This window comes from Podarcis filfolensis (genome assembly GCF_964270895.1).
Source record: "Podarcis filfolensis genome assembly, chromosome: 7".
Classification (NCBI taxonomy): Eukaryota; Metazoa; Chordata; class Lepidosauria; order Squamata; family Lacertidae; genus Podarcis; species Podarcis filfolensis.
In genome coordinates, this window is record NC_139603.1 from 22,677,642 (window position 1) to 22,705,253 (window position 27,612).

Sequence of the window (27,612 nt, forward strand, 5' to 3'; positions counted from 1 at the left end):
TGTGCCCAGTTCAGAATGAATTTCCCCTAAGGGGCGAGGGTGAAACTGTTTTTGATGGTCCAAATGAGGAGGGGTATAATAGCAATAAAGATAACAATAACTATTGCTCATCCTTCATCGCCAGATCCCAGGGCAGGTCAGAACAATCTAAAACTCACCATTAAAAACAGTAAAAATAAATTGCAGGAATAGAGTGGGTCTCAAAAGCTAGATATTGAGAGTACACGGGGACATGATGACAAGTCAAAGAGGCTCACATGCCATATGACAAGACATGTGCTAAAGTAGAGGTCAGCAACCTTTTTTAGCCATGGGCCGGTCCACCGTCCCTCAGACCATGTGGTGAGCCGGACTATATTTTTTGGGGGAAATGAACGAATTCCTATGCCCCCCAATAACCCAGAGATGCATTTTAAATAAAAGCACACATTCTACTCATGTAAAAACACCAGGCAGGCCCCACAAATTGTTAGAATTCCTGCTCCATGATTGCAGTCATGGGATTGTTGTCTATCACATGACAGTATATGTTTTGACTCCACAGAGTGGGAAGTGACGGAGACAGGATGTTTGTGTTACTGTGCTCCATGAAGTGGGAATATTGTCCTTTGTTCTTTCTCTTTGCTGTCCGATGCTAGAGAGAGAGGGAGCCATATTGCAGTGCTCCGTGTGTGTTTATATGTAAATAAAGTAGATTAGCCAAAATGCTGAGTTGCTGAGGTCTGTTACACAAGCTGTGAAGACTCTGCGGATCCCTAAGTGTGCCAATGTCTGTTGGCATCGGTCGCTGTGATGTTCAGGCAGAAGAAAACTTTTGAAGCTCCTGAACGATCGACCAGGAGGGAGGGAACATGCCAGTCGGGCATGTGTCTCTGCCAGGGTCCTACTTGAGAGTAGGACAAGCTCCTGACACAAATAACCCAGAGATGCATTTTAAATAAAAGGACACATTCTACTCATGTAAAAACACGTTGACTCCCAGCTCATCCACGGGCTGAATTTAGAAGGCTACTGGGCCACATCCGGCCCCCAGGCCTTAGGTTGTCTACCCCTGTGCTAAAGGCATTTGTAGAGACACACAGTGTATAGGTGTTGATATGCTAATGCTAAGTGCTTTTGAGCCAAGATGGGGCAGCTGGAGTCCTAGGTCTTAAAGGACAGAATAGAAATAGCAGGCATAATGGAAACCTGATGGAATGGAGGGAACCAGTGGGATATGGTGAAACAGCAGCAAACATTCAATTTGTAACATAATTCTGTCTTCAGTAAGTTAGCTAACTAAGCGAGTGGTGGTAGTGAAGGTGTCTCTTAGCAACCAGGCAGACTGGAATTATGTTTGCTGTTGGTTCAAATATTAGATATCTAAAGGGCTGCCACATGGAAGATGCTCCATCCAAGCTTGCTCCAAGCTTCTTTTCTCCTGCTCTGGAAGGTAGGACCCAAACCAATGGATACATGTTACAAGAAAGGAGATTCAGACTAAACATCAGGAATACCTTTCCAGCAGTAAGAGCTGTTGGAAAGTGGAAAAGATTCCCTCAAGAGGTGGTGGACTCTTATTCCTTGGAAGTTTTTAAGCAGAGGTTCGATGGCCATATGTCATGGATGCTTTAGTTTAGATTCCTGCATTGCACCGGGTGGTCTAGATGAATCCTGGGGTCTCTTCCAACTCTACATTTCTATGATTCCGAGGGAGTATTTATCTGCATTTATCTGTATTTAAGTCTCTCTGTTATGTACAAGGCCTGAAGTAAGAAAGACAAAGCATCTCAGTTCTGTTCACCTGAAATTATACATTGTTTTTGTTCAGTTGTTGCATCGAAGTGTTAACAGGACTTCTTTTGTCTCTGGACTCTATGTTATTTAAATGACTTTGCTAACAAAGGTTGTGGTCCATGTGGGAATGTTCAGGGATGCAGGAGAGGATATATCGTTTGATTATGGCCTTTCCAACTTGTGTTAACAAATTCACAATTTAGCAGAGTAACATTCCCATTTTTAAACTCACAGCGGATGTGTTTGCTCAGGCTCGCTAAAGCCTCTATAATAACTGTTCTGGTATTTTCACCTTATTCCCTCATAAAACATAACAACGACACAGTCTTCTATAAAAGTATAAAAAGAGTTTACTCACATTCTGTTCATAGTCGGATCCCAGAAGGCACTTATCTTAGAAAAGTAGCATACACCTGGAAACTATCTCATAAGGAGAGAGCCCCTTTGTCCTCTCTTGGCTGGAGGCCAAGAGAGCATCTTTGGCTAAGCAGATGTTGCTTCTTCGACAAAAGTAGTCACAGAGAGAGAGATGGTGGCCAGTCCTATGCTTTTGTTACCTGTACAGGTGAGGCCACACCCACCTCTAGTCACACGCAGAGGAAGTCTCTCCCAGCCCAGAAGGAAACAGGAAGTTTACCTGCTGGCTGGACAAACATTCCTCCCCATGTGTAAACATGTTCACTCTAGGAATGTTGTACTTGACTGCTCTTGTGTTTCACATCCCACAGTCTGAGAGGGTTGTAGTTGGGGGAGGGTTCTAGATCAGTAATACAACATCTGCTTTGCCCGTAGAAAATCCCTGATGTCGCTAGTGAGGACTGGGAAAGATATTTGAAATGCTGGAGAGCTGCTGCCAGTCTGCGTGAGCAATGCTGAGCTAGGTGAGCTAATGGTCTGACTTGGCATGAGACAGCTTCCCATATTGCCAACCTAGCGTGTCTATGTTATATGATTAGTTGTAACCAGATGATAATCCTTGTTTCCTTCTATCGGCCTTTTGAGTATGCCTGCTTAACCAAATGGAGCAGTCAAGGGGTTAAAAATAGTGCCGAGAAACATTAAAATGAGCATGTCCAATCCGTCCTTATTTCCTGTCTTGGAGATAAGGTGCACTGGGCGTGGATTTACTTACACAAATCCGTGACATTATTTACTGGAATGAGAATGTAAATATATTATTTGCTTCAGGAAATAGCTGCAGGAAGGCACTTGAGCGTTTCAGTATATATGCCCAAGAGAAGCGTACATAAGGCAAAGGAGAAGAGCGCCAATAATGTATCTGACAAAACCGACTGACGGAACATAAAGTATGCATTTCTTCGAGCCTGTAATTTACACAACTTCTAACAAATTACATAAGTACCTTAGATTAATCTACTGCAGTTTACAACTGAATGGTTTAAAAGGTACCCAAATGCTCAGCATTTCAAAACTGTTTAATGTCAAAACAGTGACAAATCTATGCAGATTTTCCCTGTGGAACAGCACAAGTATTTGTAAATGTTTTGCTTCTGAGTTACAGCCCAGTGCGGCTTCGTGAATATTCAAGTCGAGCACAGTTGGCTGCCTGCTCAAAGGAGCAAAGTGTGTTCCTGCCGGTGTGTCTGGCACTGCCTCCAAAGATGCTTCTGAACTAGGATGTGAGGGTTCATTGTTTATTTATTTCACCTTTGTCTAAATTTTCCACCCAAGTTCTGCATAACACAGAACTTGAAGCAAATTGGGGGAGGGGGCATCTCTTCGGGCAAAACATCTGTAGAATTACACTGGAAGTGGGGGGCGGGGGAGGAAGAGTTTCAGTAACAACAGTGATATTTCTCTAGTCTTGGGGGACTCTGTGCTTTTCCAAGTTTCCACTGAGCTTAAGAACAAAGGTCCATAGGCGCCAACTTCTGGGGGCCCTGGGGGCCCGTTGTTGTTGTTTAGTCATTTAGTCATGTCTGACTCTTCGTGACCCCATGGACCAGAGCACACCAGGCACTCCTGTCTTCCACTGCCTCCCGCAGTTTGGTCAAACTCATGCTGGTAGTTTCAAGAACACTAACTAACCATCTCGTCCTCTGTCGTCCCCTTCTCCTTGTGCCCTCCATCTTTCCCAACATCAGGGTCTTTTCCAGGGAGTCTTCTCTTCTCATGAGGTGGCCAAAGTATTGGAGCCTCAGCTTCACGATCTGCCCAGGCACCCACAAAACTTTTGCTGTGGCTACCCAGCCTCTGCCCCTGTGCTGCAACTGCACACCAAGTGCCTTTTGGCTCTTACTGACTTGAAGTAAGACCCTTAGCTGCCTGCCTTTACAGTCAAACCTCATTCTGCATCCGCCTCTGCTTGCGTCCACCTCTGTGAACGTCCGCTGCAAATCCAGAAGTACCCGAATGGGTTACTTCTGGGTTTGTTGCTCACGCATGCACAGAAGTGCTAAATCACACCGTTCGGGTAGCAGACGCAGCACTTCGACATGCGTCATTTTTGGCTTGTGGACGGGCCTCCGGAATGGATCCAGTCTGCAAAATGAAGTTTGAATGTATTTTCAACAGCTACCATTTTGAGTTGCTTCTATCTCCTCTTCCTCTTAACTAAAAAAACCCCCAAACACCTCATTTTTTTTTCTTGATCCAACTTCCTAAGGAATACACACACACACCACTTAAAACACACACTCAAATAGCATTGCTGCCTTTGAGAGCATCCAATTAAGTTAAATTGGTATTGCGAGGTACAGTATATTCTTGCAAAAAGGAAACACTTTACAACTTGGGGAGAAAATCATAATGTCAATGATCACTTTGCTTAAGTTTATATTCTAATTACAGATTTTTTTTGCAAAATACTACATTACATCTATTACATAATAGTCACAGGATGATGTCTGCAGTTGCGAAATCCAACACTTTGTGAAAGACACAGGGTGTAATTTGATGCACGCATGTTAATGTGCATGTTTTGTGTAATGCGGACATTTGTGTTCTAGAGGTTTTGGGAAGTGTGGTGAACCCTGAATGGTGATTTGGTAGTAACTTAGTATTAACAAGTTACCTTGGACAGCAACAGGGATCAGAAAATGAAGACTACCCCTCGTAAATAGGGAGTGTTGGGTAATATCTCAGTAGTTAGTGGGGAATTGACTGTGAGTGTTGCATGTACTTCAGATCCAGGATCCACGAGAAGGGAGCGTTACCCAGCAGAAAGATTAAAGTTCTGTGTAGCTTACTAAAGGCAAAATCATTCCAGGCCACAAAGTAGCAAAGCTTATGGAGGGGGGGGAGTGGGGGGGGAAGACTCGTTGTAATCCACATTCCTGATTCTCTTTCCCGTTAAATGTAAATCCCTGTGGCGATGCATCAAACATGAATTAAATCCATCCAACTCTGATGATAATTAATAATAAATTTTGGCCTGATGGAATACTTTTCTACATAGCCTCTCAAAGAGCTTAGCTGAAGCTAATGAATTAAGCTTCACCCACCATGTCACAACTCAACAGGGGCGTACTTGTGTAAAGAGGTCTTGTAGACCAAACAAGAAGCTTGTTAAGATTTTTTTTATATAAAAATGAAGAAACAGTAGTCTCTAGGACTAAGCTCTGAGGAATGGGTATAGTTTTCCTTCTTCTGAAGGTCAATGTGGAACATGTCACTTTGGAGCAGGGGTGGAGAATGTTAGGTCTCAGGGGCAAATGTGGCCCTCCAGGTCACTCTGCCCTGCCCTCAGAGAGAGAATACAGAGTCCTAACTCAAAGATAGCTCCTAACCCTTGTCTCACACAGGAAGGGGGGAACCTCTCAGTTCTCTCCTGGGAGCTTTCCTTTTTTTAGGGCTGCCATACATCTGGATTTCCCCAGACACTACCAGGATTTCAAAGGTGGAAGTGACATCTGACGGAAATTTTCGGTGAAGGTTTGTCTTGGATCCTTGGCAAGTCAACCAAAAATTTGTTGGTTTGGGGGGTATTGTGTGGTGAGTTCCCTACTCCCCCAGGTAGAAATAATTACACATGATACAATTATTGAAGGTTAATGGGCTAAAAAAGGCCACAACTTTATTGGTTACAGGTGATGAGTGGTATTGGCATAGGCTTTGGACCTAACCGACTATAACTGACTCCAGCCCATCTGCTTGAAGTCCGGGTGGACAAAAAGGGAGATCCCTGGCTGTGTCCTGCCTTTATGGGGCAGGCCACACCCTCGGACCAACCCGATTGGCCGGCTAGGGTGTGATGCAGCTGGGAATCCCCCAATCGCGCAGTGCTGGCCTCCCACACCCTGCGCACATGGAGGGGCCGTGAAACCCACAACTCCACCTCCTCCTTAAGGTGGAAGTGGCTTTTTCGTAAAATACCAAACAATTTTGGGGTCTTCCTAAAAAAGCTCAATGACTTTCGGGGTGTCCTGGTTTTTACTTTTTGAAATATGGCAACCCTGCCTGTCTCTCACCCTGGGAGACCTTCCCTTTCCTGCCTCTCAACATCACAGCCATCTTGACCCTCAACCGTGGAGGAAAGGCGGCAGCCCTGACCCCTAGGCCAACACTGACATCCTGAAATATGTCACATGGCCGCCCTTTTGCCATGCAAAGCTCTCCTTCTTCCTCCTGTTGCAGAAAACTTTGCAGAAAGGATAGAGAGGAAGAGGAAAAAATATGGACTTGAGAAAAGGAGGGAGGGGGAAAACACCACTGTCCCCTCATTTCCATGGGCAGCAAAGGTGGCATAGCAATGGAAAGGTGAAGAGAGGGTTGGCGATTATGAGGAAAGGGCAGAATGGTAGGTGATTTAAAATGGCCCCCTGGTTTGTTGCTGACCCACAGTGCAAACCTCGCTCGTTTCATGCCTCCATATATTTTATTCATTGAAGCCTTACCAGAAGGTGTGCTTTCCTTATTATTTCCTGTTTGGTCAGATACCACTAATGAGGTCGTTGACTTTTTAGTTCTGTGGTTACCCAGAGGTTGCTCTGTATTGCGGCAAAGTAAATGATTAGGGATGACTCTTTCACATGCAGCTTCTAAGGATAAAGCGCTTAGAAGTGTATTTGGTGTGCAAAGCTCTGGGTTTGGTTTTTTTTTGTTTTTGTGTGTGTGTGTTTTTGCTGCTATAGCAATATGTTACTGCTGCACCAAAGCATAATCTTTTATTTATATTTCTTGCACTGTTGAGGTGCTAGAAAGCTTGAAAGTATGAAGGGGGGAATTAGGGGCTAAGTGAAAGTTGTAAAATATTTTAGCTCAGGGGAGAAGGGGCTTCCCATTAAATGTGCGGTGCCAGCATCTTTCTTAAATCTTTTCTGTCTTTTTTCTGTTTATCTTTTACATAAATGTTCTTACTTGAAGTACTTGCAAGCCCTCCAAGTGCCCCTATTTTCCAGAAACAGCCCCAGATGTACAGAAGGCATCCTGGTTTCTGATTCGACCCTGGAATGGCCCGCTTTTCCTTAGGGCTTCCCATTTTCATCAGAGACATGTTGGAGAGTACGGTAGGATGTCCCTATTTTCATTGAAGAAATGTTGGAGGGTAAGTACTTGCTACTCCCTTCCCTCCACCGCTGTGCATCATGACATTAGCATGATTCATCCAAGAAATTGTGGAAGAAAATGGCAGCATAACTGGCTGCCAATGAATACTCTGAGAAGCAGCAAAGACAATTTCAGGATAGGGAGGGGGTGGGAAATGTTTAAGAAAGACCCACCTTAACCGGTAATCTCCTCTGTGCTTGAATATTTTCAAACTTTCTCTTAAGCCCTAAAATATTTGACAGAGAGTGTTCTCTTGATTTTGAGACCTGAGAATGATGATGGAAAAGTGCACTGCTAATATTTATTATAGGGTTGTTCCTTTAAAAATAAAAATAAAAATCTGCTTGTAATTATTAGGTACTTATGTTACACACCCCACTCAAATAGTGTGTCACAAGGGTCTATGGGAGAGGGAGTTTTGTTGTTGGGTTAGCTCTAGGTGACTCATCCACACTAAACTTTTGCCCCACGCTTTCCACGCACATGTTCACACTTTCAAACTCTGTGTCTGAGCACTCTTTTTTTCTTTCTTGCCCCTGGAGTTTCCCTGCAAAAGCCTGGTCTTTTCTCCCCACAGATTGCCATCAGCAGCAAAGAGCAGTTTTTGCACAGAAAGTTCCAAAGGGGGAAAAAAGGGGAGAGATGCTGAGACACAGAGCTTTAAAGTGCAGACCATGTCCAGAAAGAGCAGAAGAAAGGTAAATGTGGATAACCCCTTATTAGGTCATCAATTTCAGACACAAACGTCATTCTTCCAGACAGATTGGTGTCCTGGCTCACATAAAACTACCATGTAGGCTGTGCCAAGGCTGTTCAAATGGTTTTGACTCTAAGCACTGCTTCTGCACTACTTAGGATGCCTCTGGCAACAGCCAAATAGTATGAAATGCATTACTTATACATTCACTTCATTATAGTCTGCCTTTCAGCTGAAGGAGTCCCCAAGGTGGCTGACAATATAAAAGCATTATTTTAAGAAAACAAAACAAAACTGTGCATTACAAACAGTAAAATGCATTAGTCAGCATAATGTATAGATGCCATCACATTGCATCAGGTTTGCTGTGCATTTTGGAACATTGGATTGGCAGCCTGAGAGCATGTGCAGGGTTTCTTTCACCCAAGGAGAAAGAAGTGGGCTTTATTTAAGGGCCAAGTGTCCGTGTGCATGTGCATGTGCAGAATGTCTTTGTTTTGTGAAGGAAATGCTTCCTGCCTTCTAGGTTGGCAGCCACAGAAGCTGCAGTGCCAGAAAGATGGGTGTGGGATACTATATAATGGCATGCAATATCATGAGGGAAACAACAGGCTCGTGTTCTACTCTGGGCAAGCTGGTACACCTGCATAGGGCTAAATCTGTGGAGCTTTGCCAATGCGTCTTGTAAAATGGTTGGTCCCAGCCAATTCAATTGTCCATATTAAGAATAACAATGTTCCACTCTTCTGTTTATTTATTGGTTGGATGAAATCATTTGTTCTGAGTTTCACTCCTTCACAAATCTGTGTCGATAAGGAGAACTCCTAAAAGTAATTCCGGAATTGGACATTCTGTTTGTTTGCAATCTTTTTCTTCCCTCTACTTTATAAATGCATTTGAGTGTGGTAGTAGTAGTAATGCAGTCTTGATCTGATCATCCATTTGATTACTTCAAAATTCTTTTTCTTCAGTGCCTTGCTGATGTGCACATGTGCTCCTATATGCTGGTAAAACACCACAGAAATAAAAGATTGCAAAAACAACAACAGCGTATTTTTCTTGCTTTCCCAATTTTTGTCAAGTCTAGCAACTGCCTCAAAGGATTCTTCTGGTAGAAAAGTATAATTCTGTCTCAGTGGCGACCCTACAATTTTGAAGATGAAACTCATATGATCATAGGGAGCAACCCTATGCATAAAAAGCTGGCAGAAAGCAAACCAGTGTATATTAAGAAGGCGTACATTTACACCAGATCCAATTCCCATTCAGCAATGGAGCTGCTTTTCCACCCAAGCCTGGCAGAGTGAAAACAAGGCTTTAAACAGTGTTCTCTGCTGTGTTGCCAGGTCATGTGTTTGTGGCAAACGGTCTTAGGATCCAGCCCAAGCCCCCCACCTCAGTTTGTTTAGGAACACTCCTTTGAGGGGACTTAAACCAACCTCCGTTCAAGCAGCTGAACCCTGGCTGATCATGTTATGCCGGCATCAGTGGTGTAGCATGGGTTGCCAGTGCTTGGGGCTGTGTGGAGGAGGTGGGAAACAGACAGCTTAGGCCTGTGCATTCAATGCCTATTGGTGTCTGTCTCACCCAGGAGATCACAGCCATAGAGATCAGAAGAGTCATTCCCTTGTCTAGAGAGGTCACTTCCTGGTTCACATGGAGAAGCCATTTTCAAAAGAGCCTACAGACAGAAGCACACAGCTGTATTTCCTTTTAAAAAATATTTTTATTGGTTTTTAACATACAAAATTATAAAACATACCACACAATTTATCACAAACACATTCTTATTGGACTTCCATCAGCACCTCTGATAATCCTCCGTCTTAATCACCTCTTATGCATTTCGTAACTTATTATTGCCTTTACATCTCTTAACATATTGCATCTCCTTCTCCATTTTTGCAATATTTCTAATATTATTCCTCACAGAACTTCTTGCAAACCTACAAACGTCGTCTGATCATCACAAATATTTATCAAATAATCCGTAAATTTACTCCAGTCCTCGGTAAACTTCTGGTCCCGCCGGTTTCGGATCCTTCCCGTTAGTTTATCAAGTTCCGCATAGTCCATTAATTTCATCCTCCATTCTTCCATCGTTGATAATTCTTCTTGCTTCCATTTTTGGGCCAATAGTATTCTTGCCGCTGTTACTGCATATAGAAAGACAGCTGTATTTCAGGAGCGCTGGGTGTTGAAATTTTGTGCCCCTAACAATTTTGCAACCGGGGGAACCACCCCTCTGCCCCCCATGCAACACCACTGGCTGGTGTATCTTTGGCTGTGCCAGGGTTGGGAACTTAATGCCACTGGAGATGAGAATCAGCTGATTGAGCTGGAGACCCTAAACGGCTCATCCCAGCAGACCCTGCTATAGGATTGCTCCCATCTTCTCCCTTAATCACTTTTCAGTCTTTCTACCCCGTGCGGTTTCTTTTAGTAAGATCAGTGTGCCATCCAAATTCGTTGATTGCCTCTCTGCAGTGTCCTGAACAATGTCCTTGGCAACTAGGGCAATGAGAGGAACGTTTTCAAGAACTCAGATACTCAGATCAAAACAGAGCTCCCTGAAATAGCTCAAATCCTCTGCAGGTTGATTAATATAAGTTAATTAACATAATCTCAGCCAAACATATTAAATCCGGGAAACAGAGCAAAAACAAAAAGTTCAATCTACTTTGCAGTCTAAAACGATGGCAGAATGTTTTCCTTAAAGTATGATGAATGCAGTTGGCTTTAACAGGCTTCAAGAAATGTGGTCTGAATTAATCTTCACAGGAACTTCACTGGCTCCTAGTACATTTCCGAGCACAATTCAAAGTGTTGGTGCTGACCTTTAAAGCCCTAAATGGCCTCGACCCAGTATACCTGAAGGAGCGTCTCCACCCTCGTTGCTCAGCCCAGACACTGAGGTCCAGCGCTGAGGGTCTTCTGCTGGTTCCCTCACTGCGAAAAGCGAAGTTACAGGGAACCAGGCAGAGGGCCTTGTCGGTAGTGGTGCCTTCCCTGTGGAACACCAGTTGTCAAGGAGATAAAGAACTACACAACTTTTAGAAGACTTCTGAAGGCAGCCCTGTATCAGGAAGTTTTCAATGCTTGATGTTTTATTATGCTTTTATATATGCTGTAAGCTGCCCAGAATGGCTGGGGAAACCCAGCCAGATGGGTGGGGTATAAATATTATTATTATTATTATTATCATCATCATCAATCATCCATTTTCTAGAATATGGATGATAATAATAATAATAATAATAATAATAATAATAATAATAATAATAAAGAAGGCTGGAATTCTATACTCACCTGGGAATAAGTCTCATTGAACTCTGTAGTAGTGTCCCTGTGTGGAAAAAGGTGGGATATAAATAGATCAATAAATGCAGCAGCAGCAGGAAGAGGAGGAGGAGGAGGAGGAGGAAGACTTGCTTCCACAGGCTGGGCAGTGCAGCAGAGCTGTGAACAGACTGGCCCACATGGGAAAATGTGTTCTCTTAAAACATAGCCACCCCCAGTTCCTACTACAGTAAGTAGTTGTGTAAATTCAAAGCATTCTACAGTCTTTAAAAGCCATTGGTATGTGGAGCAGCTCCCTGCTTCCAAAAACATTATGGTCTTGGTAAGTGAAAATGTGTGGCTTATGCCACTGTCCCAGGTCTCTACTGCAAGCAGATCATTCAACATTCACATGGTGCTGTAATGTTGATAGAAGGAAGAGCGATCAGCAGGATAACAACAGGAATTTGGAGGAAAGCATTTTAAACATCCCTGTATCCGTCCCAGAATTCAGGTGGCATGCATTTCTGTTAACCTTGCGTGGAGATCTGCCAGAGCCAACGTAGAAGGATGGGAATGCTTAAAACAAAGCCATCTTATAACAACGTGAAACCAAACCAAAAATTTACATTTTGTTTTAAAGGAGGGGGAGGCAAAAGAACTTCAGGGGAACAATTAGCGAAAAGCAATTTTAGCACAATTATTTCTTATGGCCATCTCCTCCATCTAAACGGCACTCCAGAATCACTTCACACATTCAAGTGGAATGCTTGCTGAGTGTTATGAGCACGGATGGCTGTCAACCAGGTGTGCTATTTAAAGTGAATTACTCAATGCCATGCAAAAACACGAGGTTTAAAGCGACATAAACTTGCAGATGCAGCATCCTCAAAATATTGCTTTAATGTGAGGAGGGTAAAAGAACAAAAAAGCAGGGTGAAATATTCAGAGCTACGTGGAACATTTCAGCCTCCAAAGAGAGGCCACAGGAAATCACATCTGTGTTTGGAAGCCCATTACAGTGGTGCCCCGCAAGACGAATGCCTCGCAAGACGGAAAACCCGCTAGACGAAAGGGTTTTCCATTTTGGAGGTGCTTCGCAAAACAAATTTCCTATGGGCTTGCTTCGCAAGACAAAAATGTCTTGCGAGTTCCTGCGGGTTTTTTTTCCTTTCCCCCCCTTTTCCCCAAGCTGCTAAGCCACTTATCAGCTGATCCGCTAAGCCGCTAAGCCGCTAAGCTGCTTAACAGCTGATCCGCTAAGCCGCTAAGCCGCTTAACAGCTGATCGCTAAGCCGCTTATCAGCTGATCCGCCAAGCCGCTTAACAGCTGATCCGCTAAGCCGCTAAGCCCTTATCAGCTGATCCGCTAAGCCGCTTAACAGCTGATCCGCTAAGCCGCTTATCAGCTGATCCGCTAAGCCGCTAATAGCGCTAATCCGCTAAGCCGCTAATGGGCGAAAAAACCGCAAGACGAAAAAACCGCAAGACGAAGAGACTCGCGGAACGGATTCTTTTTGTCTTGCGAGGCACCACTGTACTATGTATGTATGTCTGTGTCTCCAAATTTAGACAGGAGGGTTCTTTTGAGTTAAATTTACTGCAATGTTTAAATTTAAAGGGCCTCTCTTGGACATTTTCAGGATTAAACTACAAAAAACAACAATAACAACAACAAAAACCAGTGTGTGGCCAGCAAAATGTCTGTCAAAAATACCCCTTTCTTGAGAAAGGGAGGCACTGTGTCTGCCTATAGCCTCCTTTCTCATAATTGCTGGGCCACCCAAGATCAGCATAAAAGAACATGTTTTAATTGTGCTGCAGCAGTGTCTGAACTTCAGTGTTTTTTATCCAGAAGTAAGCAAGCCAAAGAAATGAGATCCATTCAAAAATACCACTAAACCTTCTCCTTGAAACTCCAGCCACTGAGTCCTCTCCTATCTGCATAGCCCTAACTCTTCACCTGTTGAGCTTGATCCTAGAATAAGTTCCTTGATCACCATAGAATGTGATGGAAGTATAGATTCTATAGATACCATCGCTTCCTGCTTAGTCTAGCCAAGGCAGAGGGGGTGGTAATGGTGGGACAGATTAGATCTCATAGTTTGTCCATTCTTCCTGTACTGGATGCAGTTACACTTCTTTAAGACTCATAGTGAATCAGTACTCAGGGATCTAAGCTTGCTGCTAGGTTGCAGCTGGTGAGCTGACAGTGTTTGCTTCTCCATGGCAAATGTGGTTTTGAACTCAGCCCAGGGGCATCACAAGGGGGGGGGTTCGCTCCGGGTGTCACGCCTAGGAGGGGTGACAAAATCCCCCTGGGTGGGAAGGAGGGAGAGGCCGCGAGGCTGAGAGAGCGAAAGAGAAGTGAGGCAGGGGGGAATGCAAGAGAGAAAGAAGGGCAACCAAGTAACAGGGAGGAAAGGAAAGAGGCCCTGTCTCAGGCTCTGGGCAGCAGCAGCATCCACCTGCTCCACCCTCAGTGCCCTCCGGCGAGAGACCCGGACCTGGCTGTGGCACTGGCGACAGCTGCTGCACCTTGGCACTATGCCCGCATTTCCACAGGCCTTCCCCGGTGGTGGCGGTTCCTTCGGGCTCGGCTCCAGGCCCGGCTGGTCCATGGACTGGTCCCTCCCCCTTCGGACCCACCTTCTCGCTTCACCTGGCAACCGAAGAGGAGGAGGTGCGTGTGTGGAGAAGGAGCAGCCGGGCAGGGAGGAGGGATTGTGATTGCCGCCACAGAAACTGCTGCCAAACCGGTGGTCCCTTCCCAGCGCTCTGAGGGAACTGCCACTAACTCCATCAGCTTCTCTCTCTCTCTCTCTCTCTCTCTCTCTCTCTCTCTCACACACACACACACACACACACACACCCCTCCCTGACGTGCCTGTCTGCACGCGTGCCTGGGATTGCAATGGGATTGATGGGCGGCCAAGTGGGATGGGACTGCAGAATGTGGTCTGAGGAGAAGCCGGAAGGGATTTGAACCAGGTGCTTGCCATAGTAGCAGTTTGGAGGGAAGGAAGCTCATGTTGGCTGTGGCTATCCGGGCAACAGGAAGGAGAAGCGCCCACGCCGGGTGTATTTTTGCAATTGGCGGGTGGCGCTGGCACCCCTGGGAGTATTGGGTGCCGCCCATGTTGCCCCCGTGGGCGGAGCAGCCCACCCCCGGGTGCGCATCATGTTTGCTGCTCCGGTTGCATGAGCGGCTTCCTCCACCATTGCCTCAGCCGTCAATGCTTTGTTAACCATGATTTGCCCACTGCAGCATTCCCCGACTTTGTGCCGTCCAGGTGTCATTGGAATACAACTCTCATCCAGTACGGCAATGGTCAGGGATGATGGCAATTGTAGCCAAAACATCTGGAATGTCCCATGTTGGAGAAGGCTAACTAACAATGATGCACTCTAGGTGAGAATGGCTTTCAGGACTGTTCAGAAGCTGCAGTTAATTCAGAAGTGTGCTGCTTCTTTTTATACAAGAATTATACAAGTTAGGGATGAGGCAGTTTTGTTGATGAGGCCCTTTTGTTGTTAGAGACTCCATTTTTTGTTTTGTTTTTTATTTATTAAAATCACATTCATTTTGTTGCCCTTCGAAATTCCTCAGAATCCAACACACACCCCTAGTCCTAAACATTATAGCATCATATGGTGAGGAAGCCTCAAACATTTCACTACCCTTAGCAGAATTGTTTTGTTGCACTCTCAATCCTTCAGGTGCTTCCTGCATGTAGGAACCTCCACATTCCCTTACATGTTTAATCCCTCTTTAGGCTTTATTCCCATCAAGGGGCAACGTGAGTAGAATGGATCTTTGGGAATCATAGTTTTAATTCCCACATGGCTGATCTCATTTTTGGCTGTTCCTTCTGAAGCAGGCAATTCTCCTGGTGCACTTCAGAGCTCTGATCTTCCAGAATTCTAAATCATGAGAAGAAGAGGAGGAGGAGGAGGACGAGGAGGAGGAGAAAGAGAAGAAGTGTTTGGATTTGATATCCCGCTTTATCACTACCCAAAGGAATCTCAAAGTGGTTAACATTCTCCTTTCCCTTCCTTCCCCACAACAAACACTCCATGAGTTGAGTGAGGCTGAGGGACTTCAAAGAAGTGCAACTAGCCCAAGGTCACCCAGCAGCTGCATGTGGAGGAGCAGAGACATGAACCCGGTTCACCAGATTATGAGTCTACCGCTCTTAACCACTACACCACACTGAGAGGAGCGACTTCAAGGCATCCAAACACAAGAGCAGCACAAAAGAACAACACAACAGGAACACAGGAAGCTGCATTATACTGAGTCAAGCAATTGGTCCACCTATCTCAATGTTGTCTATTTACCGACCAGGAGTTCCCCAGGCTTTCATTCACTGTTCACTCCTAGTCCTACCTGAAGATGTCCGGGATTGAACCTGCATGCAAAGCAAATGCTCTACCACAGAGTTAGTTGGGTTGAGGGTAAAAGAATTGGACCACATCTCCATTCTACTTGCCTTGCTCCTTCACAGTGATACTGACTTTAGATGAATTTGTTGGGCAATTTAGCTTTGGTTCTTGTCAACCTTGACCACTATGTAGACAGTTCCCCCTTCCCCACACAACAGAGCAGCTGCTGCTTAGATGCCCACGGCACAACCTGAAAGACAACCAGAATCCATGTTTTCCATGGGCCCTTTGTGAGAATGTATGGGAACGCCAGCCCCTGAGAAATGTCACTTGTGTCATCAAAATGCTCTTGGCTTCTCTCGAATTTCTTTAACTGTTCTGCTTAAGCCAGACTCCCCCAGATATGCCTCAAAGTTTCCTCTCTAGACAAAACTCAGTAGCAATTCTATTCTGAAGGTGCTCTGCTTTGCGGAGTTGACTCCCTTTTATATTGTCTAAAATAATTCGGTATGTAAGAATGCATAAAGGATTTTCCCCTCTCCTCAGCTCTAAAAAGTGCCATGCAGTTGACAAAAAAACCCCCAAGATAATATGGTTTCCCAAACACACGGCACCCTCTCCTCTGAAAATAATGAGCTGTTCTCCAGTGTTGGCATTTTACAGACCCACAGACACAAAATGTCAAGATTTCAATAATTCTGCTCCCAGGAAGTGCTTGGATGTAAATTGGTTGTCTTAACACTATTTGTCAGGTGGCAAAAATTTTAAGCAACAGTACTAAACACACATAATTTGTGGTGGCAAAATATTAACAAGAGGGAAATCTCTCATCTGGAACGTGACAGTTTTTGGTGCTCTCTTGAAGGGAGCGCCTGCTTACATTAGTTTGTGAATCTCTGTCTCCAAGCCATAGCTAGTCACTGGAAAGTTACAACAGTTTTCTCATCAGGTACATAAAGGCAGATTCTTGCCTGCAGCATGCTTAATTAAGAGAACAGCTGGATACCCAGCCTTAACATAAAAAGTGGGTGAAATGCAAGGGAATCTTAATGCATCTCAAAGTGCCATGGAGGTGAAGTGAAGCCAGCATATGGATGGAAAATGAATCTGTCACTGTGTTATTATTATTATTATTATGAAAGTACTAAAAAGGATGCTTCTGACTGCTATATCCTTGCAGCAGTCATGCCATTCAAACAGCACTTGAAATAAGGCAAGAAGCAGCAAACGGGTCGTGTAATGTTTGTGGGTCCAATAACAGGCACCACAAATAAGGAATATTTTTTATGGAGAAGTTTTATTCAGAGGAGCCTCTGAAACACTCTGCTTGCTCTTGAAATTCAGGGGCTAAGGAACTTCTCAGGTCATGTTTCTCAGGGCCTAAAACTAAGGAGTCCCTTCCAATCATAGGAGTCAACTCCTAGGGGCCGGGTGGTCCTTGCCCCCTAAAATATTAGGGGGCTGGAGCCCTCCAAAGTTGATGGGCATTGCCATTCAAATGGTGTGTGTGCACCACATCATGTGATCAATTATGTGGGCCAGGGCTTACCTGTCCCCCCCAATACAGTGGTACCTCAGGTTAAGTACTTAATTCGTTCTGGAGGTCCGTACTTAACCTGAAACTGTTCTTAACCTGAAGCACCACTTTAGCTAATGGGGCCTCCTGCTGCCGCTGCGCTGCCGGAGCACGATTTCTGTTCTCATCCTGAAGCAAAGTTCTTAACCTGAAGCACTATTTCTGGGTTAGCGGAGTCTGTAACCTGAAGCGTATGTAACCTGAAGCATATGTAACGTGAGGTACCACTGTATTTTGTTCAAGTTGGCACTCTTGCTTCCAACTCTACAATTCTATGAAATTACAGACTACCATTACACTATGTGTTAAGCAGGTGAGGAAAGGAATTCCTTTCATCATCTTCATTTGCAGCAAGAACAGAAAGCTAAATAAAACAAAAACCTTGGGGATGGGGGCCAAAGCTATATTACTGTTCATAACAAGCCATGCCCTGAGAAATGGTTGGCTACTTTTTCCTCCTCTTGAGAAATTTGGGGAAACGCTGTCATCAGGTTCTGCCCACACAAAAATGGTGGGTGATTTTGAGATGCCATTTGGTCACAGCTCTGCACAAGCCTGCCCTAAATACAAACTGAATGACCTTGCATGTGACATAGTGATGTTCTGTGCAACATGCAAAAGAAGATCTCTGTGTGATGTTCATGGAATCCCATTATGCATTGGGCTGGGGGAGCTAGCTTCATTGTTCTGCTTTTCTACACAGGATAGGGTGGCCTTGAGGGTAAACAGAAATGGAATTGTTTGTACACAAGTAGAGCCATTGATGGAGGGCACAAGGAGAAGGGGACAACAGAGGACAAGATGGTTGGATAGTGTTCTCAAAGCTACCAACATGAGTTTGACCAAACTGCGGGAGGCAGTGGAAGACAGAAGTGCCTGGCGTGCTTTGGTTCATAGGGTCACAAAGAGTCGGACACGACTAAACGACTAAACAACAACAACAAGAGCCATTGTGCGAATGTTGCACATGAGAAACTCTAATGATGATGTGCTATGGAAGGTCAATCTATTTTCTCAAACAGCACACGCACATCCAGTCTTACAGGTGAAGGTAGTCTACATAAAAACCCATATCTTTGAGAAACCTCTATTAATTCTTTATGTTCTTGGGTATAGCAGCTTTACTTAGGCCTATAATGTGGAGGTCACTCATTGGGATTAAAGCTCCAGGTCAAAGTTTGAAGGAATTTGATATGCCTAGGCTACAAATTTGAATGCAAATGAAACTATGTATTCTATTGTTTGTTAACAATGATAATAAATTTATATCCAAAAGTATTAAGAATACATTTCATTAGAATCTGAGCCCAACCCAGTCGCACAGATTTTGTTTCAGTTTTGTGCAGAGTGAACACAGCTTCTGGAAATGTTTGGTTTTGAGAAGACCATGGAACCCTCAAGCGAAACTTAAAGCAACAGCCCAATGAAGTTCTGCAGACTAGCTGAAAGAAACTGTGACTCCCAGCCAAGTCCTAGAGGGAAGTGAAAGGCTAGCTTTAAAGGCTAGCTTTGAGACATCTTGGCTTTGTGTGTGTGTGTGTGGGGGGAGAACCTTCAGAAAACTGTCTCAAATCCTTTGATCTTCTACATAGGCCTCCTATGTTTTTGATTAAACATTCTACTTCATCAACCGGGTAACTAAAATGATCAGGAAAAGTTGCTGTTGGCTGGGGAGGGGGATACATCTGGAACTGCTCCTTGGAATAGATAAGGATTTACTATTGGACATCAAAGACAGAGCATTAAAATAATTCTGGTTGATGAGGGACATACTTTTTGATGATTAGAGGAGTTATGAAATAGTTTGCAGGTGGACAATGGCTGTAGTAGCAGCTTTGTGGGCTGGAAAGAGGGAACAGACAGCATCATTGGCTGTAGCTAATTGTAGCTGATCTACAGTTATAGAAATAAAGAATTTTATTCTTCAGTCCTATGCTCAGCTGGCAGTCAGCCGCATTGAACTCAAAGTGACTTACTTTGGAAGAGGTACATATAAGATTGTGCTGTCCGTTTGGTTAAAAGAGTGACCCCAGAGCACTGGTTTCATTTCGTAAGGCCAATTTCCATCCAAATCTGCAATGGGGAGAGGAATGTGAGAGGTTCAATGGCCACTAAAAATAGTTTCACATTCATCTGCAAGTGGGTGACATCTATTTTGTTCCCATGCCTAAGTTTTAAGGTGCTAGTTTTGACCTTTAAAGCCCTTCACGGCCTAGGACCCTTGTACCTATGGGACCGCCTCTCCCGGTATGCCCCACAGAGAGCCTCAAGGTCCATAAATAGCAACACCCTAGTGGTCCCGGGCCCTAAGGAAGTTAGATTAGCTTCAACCAGAGCCAGGGCCTTTTCAACTCTGGCTCCGGCCTGGTGGAACGCTCTGCCTCATGAGACCAGGGCCCTGCAGGATCTGACTTCTTTCCGCAGGGCCTGTCAGACAGAGTTGTTCCGCCTGGCCTTTGGTTTGGAGCCAATTTGATTCCCTCCCCCTCTTTCTTTTTTCTTTTCCATTTTCCTCCTGCGATGAGGCTATATTTTAATATTTTAATGTTTCAATATTTTAATGTTGTATTTTAATTTTGTTTTTAAGTTGTATTCATTCAACTTGTTTTTATTATTGCTTGTTAGCTGCCCTGAGCCCAGCCTTGGCTGGGGAGGGTGGGGTATAAATAAAATGTATTATTATTATTATTATTATTATTATTATTATTATTAAGTTACGGTACTGAACTCGTGAAAAAATAAATGGCAAAATTCAAGTCTGTCTAAAACAATCACCATCTGATCAGGAAGTCATTGCCTAACCCCTGCTGTGTGGGGACTCTATCTACTTGATGAGGAGAGTACACTCTGATGATGTTTGGGGCACTTTTATATTTTCATTCTTCAGATCACTCTGAGTTAATTCCAGGTTTTAAAAAACCAATGCCAGGCAGAGGCTTCGTGAGTATTGGAACAAATGAAGACCTCCATCCAGGCTAAGGCTTTTATCACTTTCACCTTCTTTCCATAACCCAGTGTGTGGACAATATTCACTTAGTATTAGTATTTAGTATTCAATTTAGTATTCACATTTTTGCTTCCAGGGCTTATCCTTAACTCTCAACTGGATGTGCGAAACTCAGAGAAGCAAAACTTTTATATTCACCTATCTCTACTGATTATGAATCCTAATTTGAGTGGGTGGGATTCCCACAAACAGAAAACGTCATCCTTATGTTTGAGGAGATGTACGAATGAACTGTGCCTAACTCTGCAAAATTCCACACATCCTTGGAACATCGCAACAAATTCTAAATTATCTCCCATATCTAATTAGTGAAGAGCATATAATTTTCCCCTCAGCTTTAACTGAGCAGCATGCTTGAGTCCCTAAAAGGAGTCCTTGGCAGTCTTTATGCAAGTCACTCTGTGTCCCCCTGTCCCCGTATACATTATTTTTTCCTTAATCAGAATAGCATGAATATAACATGAAAGAGTCTTGTCTCTCATGTAAGATGTCATTGTGAAAAGTTTCAACATTTATTCTAGCAACATCAATTTTTAATGAAAGCTGGAAACCACCCCATTGTCTACTCACAGGTGTCCACAGTTTTTGACTTGGCTTAAAAGCTAGACATCATTCATGGTGGCCATTGATCGCTCCTTGTCCCTGAATCTTGCAGCATGTACAGAGAGTTGCCTTTCTGTCAGCTTTTGCGGTGAAGCAGCGAGGTGCTATGTATGCCTTCTGCAAAAGATTAGAAAGAAGGGAGAGAAACCATCCATCCTCTCTACTGAGTAATAATAATAATAATAATAATAATAATTTATTATTTATACCCCGCCCATCTGGTTGGGCTTCCCCAGCCACTCTGGGCGGCATCCAAAAAAATATTAATATACTGTAATACATCAAACATTAAAAGCTTCCCTAAACAGGGCTGCCTTCAGATGTCTTCTAAAAGTCTAGTAGTTGTTGTTCTCTTTGACATCTGGTGGGAGGGTGTTCCACAGGGAGGGCGCCACGACTGAGAAGACCCTCTGCCTGGTTCCTTGTAACCCGCAGTGAGGGAACCGCCAGAAGGCCCTCGGTGCTGGACCTCAGTGTCGGGGAAGAATGATGGGGGTGGAGACGCTTCTTCAGATATACAGGACCGAGGCCGTTTAGGGCTTTAAAGGTCAGCACCAACACTTTGAATTGTGCTCGGAAACGTACTGAGTTCTCTGTGAGCATCACATACACTTCTGTCTTTGTGCTGATTTTTTGTACTAGGAACAAACAGCAGGCCCTTAAAACACACACGCACATTCCCAGATTACAGATTTTATTTTATTTTTAAAACTTGCTTTTTATTTTTGCCTTTGGGAGCAAACCTATACACAAGAAACTGACTGATGGAAGTTAAGCTAGTGTGAAGTTGCACCATAACCAATCTCTGTTTAGCAGCAGGGCTACTACCACCTGAGGTTGCCTAAGCTTGGAAGATGGAAAACCAAACTTTAAAATAGTATAGAGTTTCACCACCCTATCTGATGTCTTAATTTATCCTGGATTGCCAGCTCACATGCTCAAGCTGAATGGTTTCAGTATCCAGCCTAACTCCTCTCTGCTAGGCTCCCAGAATGCCCCCTTTTTCAGGGCTTAAGATCTGCTTGGCTCAGCTGAGCCAGCTGGGTCCTGATAAGATAGAAACTGGGAGATATGCCAGCATATTTTTGGCTAACCTGAAGATGATGGTGTAGCTGGTGATACAGGGAATCGTAGCCTGCTGATCCCAGTGGATCTTGCTATGGGATTCCTCCCTTAATATAGCAACATTCTTCTTCCATGCGCTCATGGCAAGGCATAGAAACCCTTCTTGTATACTCTGATTAGTGATGAGGAAGAGATACAATTCACATTTAAGAGTGACTTTTCCTAATACACACTTTTCAAAACAACACACTAATGAAAGAACAACCGTCTATGAAATTTGCATTTCTCTGAATTTTGCACTCCAGCCAAGAAACGTGTACAAAAATGCATATACTTCAGTAAAGTGTGTATAAAAATGCACATATTAGTGAAAATGATATACAAAAAAGCATTATAGTAGGGGAGATTACATCAGAAAAAATGTATGTATGTATTAGGCAAAATGACATACAATAGGCATATTAAATTCACACTAAAATGTTGCTGAATCTTCATGCAAACTTTTTATTTAAAATGGGAAATTATGAAAAACTGAACTTCTAGACCAGTTCTAAACATGGGAAGCCGCTGTACTTAACACTGGTATAAACTATGCCAGATCCAAACTTGCCCACATATCCCTTGATTAGTTATTTGTTGCAAAGAACCAACCCTCTTTTAATGTATGCAATGCAGAAAAGCTTCTTTTCTTGCTCACAGAAAAGAAATTATGAGCAAGTGAACAAGCTACTTACAAGGACTGCTCAGGGGCCAAATACAACCCTCCTAATTTCTCTAACTCTCTTGACTTTGATCATGTGACCAAGAACTCAACAGAACTTGTTCCAACAAAAACAGGTGGTGTGAATCAAACTCTGTTTAAATATTTGTTTGTTTGGATGGATGGCGGCTAAAAGATTGAGGTTGAATCCTGACAAGACAGAAGTACTGTTTTGGGGGGACATGGGGTGGGTGGGTATGGAGGACTCCCTGGTCCTGAATGGGGTAACTGTGCCCCTGAAGGACCAGGATTGCAGCCTGGGAGTCATTTTGGACTCACAGCTGTCCATGGAAGTGCAGGTCAATTCTGTGTTCAGGACAGCTGTCTGCCAGCTCCATCTGGGATGCAGGCTAAGACCCTACCTGCCTGCAGACTGTCTTGCCAGAGTGGTGCATGCTCTAGTTATCTCCCACTTGGACTACTGCAATGTGCTCTGTGTGGGGCTACCTTTGAAGGTGACCTGGAAACTGCAAGTAATCCAGAATGTGGCAGTAAGACTGGTGACTGAGGGCAGCCGCCAAGACCACATAACACCGGTCTTGAAAGACCTACATTGGCTCCCAGTACATTTCCGAGCACAATTCAAAGTGTTTCTGCTGACCTTTAAAGCCCTAAACGGCCTTGGCTCAGTATACCTGAAGGCGTGTCTTCACCCCCAGCGTTCAGACTGGACACTGAGGTCCAGTGCTGAGGGCCTTCTGGCGGTTCCCTTACTGCAAGAAGTGAGGTTACAGGGAACCAGACAGAGGGCCTTCTCGATGGTGGTGCCCACCCTGTGGAATGCCCTCCCACCAGATGTCAAGGAAATAAACAACTGCCCAACTTTTAGAAGGCATCTGAAGGCAGCCCTGTTTAGGGAAGCTTTTAATGTTTGAAGCTTTATTCTGTTTAATATTTGGTTGGGAGCCACCCAGAGTGGCTTGGGAAACCCAGCCAGATTGGGGGGGGGCTATAAAATTGTTGTTGTTGTTGTTACCTTTTTCAGGCTTAGTTCCTCTAAGCCAGAAGTAGCCTCACTCCTGACCAGTATTTGGAACAAGGGAAAATTATATCTGCTGAATTTAAGCTGGTGTAATTTGCATCAGCTTCCTTTATCTAGGATTGCTGTGTGAATTTCAAAGGTTGAACTGCAGAAAGCCATGATAATTATGAGAAAGTCATGGCCCCTTTTTGTTTTTGTTACTCAACAGTGCCTACGCAAAGTTCCAACGTCCTCTGCAGTGTTGACTTGCGTGTTAAGTTGTGTGCACTTGTGAACTATCATAGTAAAATTAATAGGTGCAGTGCCATAACATTGTAGACAACAAGGAAAGTGGTTATAACAATTCAGCTGGGGAGAAATTGTCATCATAAATTCTTCCTCTGAACATAATCTGTGATTTACGATGTTGCTGTAGCATGCATCATCCCAAGTTTGGATAGCAAAATACATTTCCCTTTTGATTAACCGTTTCATTGTCTAATTAGCATACATGCATCAAAGTGTCCCTTGTGAGGATTTCTCTGTGCAATGTTAAATCTAGGTCATGCTTTCTTAGCCTGTCTTCACGGCTCACTAAGAATCAAACAAGGGTAGAATTAGCAATGGCCTAAAGTTTGTAGGGGGAAATAATTTTAACAGTTATCGAGGTTATTCTGGGCATCTCTGTTGCAAGAATTTGCAGTTGGCTTCTGACTCAGATTTCACACCTAAAGAATATTGGCACATTAGTGACTCAATGATGTGGTCCTGGTGTTAGTAGCAGCAGCAAGAGAGATATATACATAGGTGTGCCTCCTCCATCCTCTTTAAAACTCCACAGACTAGGATGCAGAGATTCTACAGTGGCAGTTGGGGTCATAGCTGTGCTTCCAGAGTAGGGGGTATTCAGATAAAGCCTCTCCTCCTTCCAGAGGGGAGGGGTTGTGACTGGGAGACGATTCCTGTGTTGTTGGTATACGGAAGGGCAAGGTGTGGCCATTGCCTACCCCTTCACTTTTGGGTATTCCGTTAAAGGAATCCGGTGGTCGCGGATCCTGTCCGATGCCCTGTGTGGCGGGGCACCATGGCACGACCCTCGGTGACATCAGGGGAGAGCTTATAGTTATATTTGCATCAACAGGCTCGCCCTACTGGTGGTTAACCCCTCATCAGACTCACCCCTCTCCGAATGGGTGGAGTCAAATTGTCTGTGGTCCAATGCCTAAGCCAATACCTTCTCACATGCTGTAATCAACAAAGTTGTGGCCTTTTCTTGCCCATTAACCTAATATACTGTGTCCACGTGTCTTCATTCCCCAAGCAGGGATCGGGTCCTCGAATCACAAACACATGTGCTGTGAGGGCACAGTGGAAAGAGGTTGGGGGTCTGCTGAGGGTAACTTGTCCAAAGCCCCCTAAACCTTGGCATCTGCATTGGTGGTTGAACATTTCAAAAGTAAACGACCTCATCTCATGAGAAAGAAGAACCAAAAAGAGATGTTAAAAAAAGAAATGGAACTTTGAGCACTTGCGATCTGGAAAGTGAGTGGTGGTAGCGGGGACGAAGAAAAAGAATGGAAACTGAAGCACTGAATAAGCAATCCGAAGGGATAGAAGCAGACAGTAAATTAGCATATGGAATGGAGCAAGGGAATTGAATTTCTTTAATTGCCTTTTGTATTTTAACTTCACTGATAAATCAGCATGACCAACGTGGATAATTATTCAAGTCCATTATACGTGGCACCAAGACTTTTTGAACAAGCGAGGAATATCAATCAGATATTCTGCAGCCATCAGTGATGGCAGGCTACATTCCGATGATATCAGCCCTCGTTCAGTGATTAATATGACACCACACATTTGCAAGGAAACGTTACGGGATTTTGAACGGGAGTCCTCAGCTATCATTAAGAGTTCAACGGGGACAAAGGAGGCATTGAAGTGAAAGGAGCAAGAGGAAACAGCAGCAACCCAGCCTGATCTGTACCATTTTGTTTCTGAAGTGAGCTTATTCTGCCTGTGTCTTTGTGCAAGGAGGGTTTGGTAGAGGTCATGTGAGCACCAGAGGAAGATGATCGGTCAGGTGGGAGTTTCTCTGAGTGATAATAGACTCCAGGTTAGTGTTAAGTTGTGGGTGAACATATCAGATGATACAGTGATTCTTCAGACAGCTCTTGTTTATTCACAGGTCAGAACAGAACTGAACTGAAGGGTTCAGCCAACCTGCTTATATAGAGCTCAGCTACAACGCAACAGTAACAACTTTCTGTAACTATCCAATCACTGAATGTCACTTTCAATTCCTTATTTGCATATGTGGACCTGAGTGAAAACTATCTACAGTATCCCCCTGCTGTCCCAGGGTGAGAATTTCAGTACATAACAGAATACTGCAGTGCGATCTGCATGGGAACTGCAGATATCCCTCTGAAATTTGTTGGGATCCATCCCATAAGACAATGTCACAGTGCCTGCAAATTCCATATAATTTCCCCCCAAAATGGAAAGTTATAAGTGCTTCCAACAATAAACAAATAGATATTTTATTTAAAAGTACCCACCACAAATACTGCTAGGCCTGTTCAGTAGTAATTTGGCAAACTTCACTCTGGAAGGGCTACTATGCCTGCAAATCTAATCCACAATAGGGCAAATCTGAACAACTTCAACACTGTGTTGTCTTTAGCCTTTTGCCTCCCATCACAGTCATGAGGGACTCAGCACTCTTGTAGTTAACCCCCTCCCCAGTCTTCCAGTCAGTCCCATTCCCAATCTTTAACCTATCAAATGTTCTGTTCTATTTCTATACTTTTACTATTGTTCCAAAGAACAAAACAAATTCTGAATAATTACTATGCAATAGCCAATCCAGACAGCTCACGGTGCCAGAGCCATGTAGATGCAACAGTAGAACTGAATGATTTGTCTTCCGACTAGTCCCTGGGCCATTTTGATCCTTTAGTACGGCAAATCTGCATTTTATGACCAGAATAAAACAAGTAAATAACAAGCTGTTTGCCTTCCTTCCTAAAGGCTATAATTTTGTTGTGCAAATTGCGAACAGACAAATGGTGAGTATGGAAAATAAACATCATTCTCTCATATTTCTCACTGGAAAGGCATGATGACACAATCAAGATGTGCCTAACGACTTCTCCCTCTCGACTCTTTTACTTGTTGAAATGCCACAATCCTTGACATTTCAGGTGCATACTGAATATTTTATTATTCTCTCCACATGGCAATGTTAGGTGCAGCTATTTATCCACAGTCTGAGCTCTGGGGGTAATAGTTAGAGCTGACTTATTGTGTCACACCTTGTTTGTTTTCCTTCTTTTTTCTTTTTCTTTTTGCTTCCTTTTTTGCCAGTGTGTCTGTCATAAATTGCTAAAGGCGGTGATGTGCTCCATGGGAATGTGGACATAAAACTTGAAGAACAGGAGCAATTGTTTCTGGTGCTTCCTCCATGAATTGAGGAAGACTAATTTTCAATTATTAATCAGCCTGTAGCTCCCTCGTTTAGCATATCTCATGGCGCTGCACGGAAGAGACACAGAACTTTAGCTATGTGTGTGTGGGTCTGTGTCTCTGTGTTCTGCTTATGAGAAAAGAGAGGCAATGGGAAAGCTGAAATAATGTAACACATCCTAAGACCTTGGCTGCATTCATGTTTTCTCCTGATATTTCAACATTGATTTTGACATTACACCAAGTAACATCTTGGTGTAATGTCACTAGCATTTGCCATAGCAACGCTATTTAGGAATTTTGGAGTCACTTATTATTGTTGTTTTGGCCATCAGGGTCATAACAACAACAGGAATACACATCAACTCACAATTTTGAGGAACAGGAGCAACCAAAATATGCCTTTACATTAAAATATACAGTAATAATAATATACAACATACAAAAGGTTAAAAAAGCATAAAGCTATATTACACACACACACACGGTTGAGAGAACTAATGCAGTTAAAAGTACCCATTAA

The 27,612-nt window shown here is 43.7% G+C and overlaps 1 protein-coding gene across 1 annotated transcript in view; it reads right to left on the reverse strand.

Annotated features, from left to right (window-relative positions):
* Window positions 1-27,612, reverse strand: part of LOC310767163 (uncharacterized protein) — a 491,354-nt gene that overhangs the window by 158,035 nt on the left and 305,707 nt on the right. The gene's annotated exons all lie outside the window — the stretch shown is intronic.